Source organism: Euprymna scolopes, chromosome 37, assembly GCF_053919585.1.
Source record: "Euprymna scolopes isolate OS-2025 chromosome 37, ASM5391958v1, whole genome shotgun sequence".
Classification (NCBI taxonomy): domain Eukaryota; kingdom Metazoa; phylum Mollusca; class Cephalopoda; order Sepiida; family Sepiolidae; genus Euprymna; species Euprymna scolopes.
The window spans coordinates 21,686,469-21,688,896 of record NC_136518.1 but is presented as its reverse complement, the minus strand read 5'-3'; the positions used below and the strand labels follow the sequence as shown (position 1 = coordinate 21,688,896).

Genomic DNA, 2,428 nt, shown 5'->3' with positions numbered 1-2,428 from the left:
TTTATTTGTCTATTTTATATACATACATATATATATATATATATATATATATATATATATATATATAATTATTAATCCATGTATATTTCTTTTTTCTTTGTATTTTCCATGAAAATTGAAACTTTTTTTTCTAGCCATTGATATATTATTATTTTTCTTTCTTTTCACGTCAATGTTTTTTCTATCATTTTTTATTTTTATTTTTATTTTTTATTTTAAAGCCCGCAAATTGGCGGTTAGACAGCATTGTTCTACTAGAAAAGAATTATAGGCTAAAAATTCGAGTAATTATAATCGATTTATGCACCTAATTGAAGATAAAAAATGCAATAAAACATTGACGAGGCACTATTGCAGAAAAGAGTCGAATAATCGCTCGTAAAAAAGGAAGGAAGGAAAATGTTGACCTAATAATGGAAGAAAGTGGAAAAAAACATTGACAGCCATTTCATCTATTCTTTTTTTTATTTGATAATTGTAACATACGTTCATCAACAGCACTCGCCTTCGTGGCGCAACCGGTTAGCGCGTTCGGCTGTTAACCGAAAGGTTGGTGGTTCGAATCCACCCGGGGGCGACCGTTCTTTTTTATATTTTAATGAATATATAACTATTAATTCACTGTACAGATTTATCGGTTACGTTCTACATATATCCATATAATTTAGTTTTACTAATAATATTTTTTCTGGAAATAAATATCTGCTAAAATAAAAAAATATATACATTCATTAACTTCAACATAAACCTGAAATACTCCCACTGCCAACATAATAATCCGGATATATTTTTGTCCGTTTAGTAAATTTCAACAACAATATCGTGTGTTGAATACCTTTTTAACATAATGTTTAATTTAATAGGCTATATAAAAAGGTAAATTTCTGATATATTCTCAATTTTAAGAAAAGAATCTCTTTATTAAAAAAATATTGAATGTATTATTATATATAATTTCGTTTTATTTGTAATATAATTATATATTCTTAATAATTAACCTATTTATTAAATATTTTTTTAAAAATCTAAACTCTTCTAATTGTAAAGCAACTGTTTGGATTTTTGTTTAACTATGTAATAACTAAGTCGTTTATTTAAACTGCGCTTTTATTTTATCTCTATCATTTTAGCTATAGCGTCCTTTTAAATTATCCTTTTTTAAATTTATATTTGCTTATTTAATAAGGCGATTTTTGCGCACCTTTTTAAAGAAGGTTAGACTTAATTATTACGGAGTTGTTTGTTCATTAAAGTATTAATTGAACCATATATGAACAATATTTTAATTAATTGTTTATAAGGAAAACTCACAATAATTCATAGAATAATTGTAGTATGTTATTGTGTGTAAGTAAAGGTTACGTCGACTTCTTCTTGAGAGCCAACTATGTCAGAATTAATATAGAAAGTTTTTAAATCAAAGGAAACTGACTGATAATTTCCGAAAACAGGCATTAGTTATTGACAGAAAGCGTGAACATATTGGAATTAGTTGATTATGACAGTATTTGATGAAAGGTCTACCTTCAGCCCAGACTCTTCGGTATGTATAATAACTTAATTACTTAATACTTCTGACAGAACAAGTGCAATCAATTGGATATAAAATTATTGGGTGTAAATAGCTTCTAAAATTTTTAAATTTTTTTTATAAATAAAAAGTCGCTAAGCTTTTTAAAGCAAAATTAATTGTTTTTATTCGATAGTTCAAATGCTTCTAAAATCCTTTTCATTTTCAAATGTTCATGAATAATTTATTTCTTATTAAGTTTAAATGTTGATTTTTCTAATAAGATTATTTTTCTTTATTCAGTTGATGCATACAGCATAATCAACTTGACACTTCGAATTTCGTTGGATCAATGAAGTTAAGAAAGGTTAAGCCTGATATCTGACCATTTAGAAATAGCAGGCGCTGTATGTTGGAGGACGTCAATACCTTCCTGCAAAACCTGAACAATCCTAAGGTGTCTACAATAAGATTCCAGACTGTTTGTATATGCATTTAAAATTGTTGTAGACTCATTAGAATTCAGTATATTATTGCTATACACCTTATGAGATGACTGATATATTTATGCCTTCAGATTCAAATAAACAGTTACAGCAGGAATTTGAATATGCCATACTAAAGCGTAGTTGTCACAGCTGGTGAATTTCCAAAATACAATCTGGACGTTAGAAGAACAATACGCAGTAAAATTTTGTTTTAAATTTGAAAAAAAAAATACAACTGAAACGTACGGAAGGATTCAGACTGCTTTCAGACACTCTGGTATTAATCGAGCATTAGCTTTTAGTGGCATAAGAGATTCAAGGAAGATATGGAGTCTTTGCTGGATGAATAGAGATTTTGAAAAAGTAAGGAGGCCAACACATCAGAGTTGAACGACCAAATAAAAATTTTGATGGAATAGGACTGTCGTGT

The 2,428-nt window shown here is 27.8% G+C and overlaps 1 non-coding gene across 1 annotated transcript; it reads left to right on the top strand.

Moving 5' to 3' along the window:
* The first annotated feature begins 503 nt into the window (after positions 1 to 503).
* On the top strand, positions 504 to 577 carry Trnan-guu (transfer RNA asparagine (anticodon GUU)). Its single transcript has one exon. It is a non-coding gene; the product is annotated as a tRNA-Asn (tRNA).
* Positions 578 to 2,428: the final 1,851 nt, after the last annotated feature.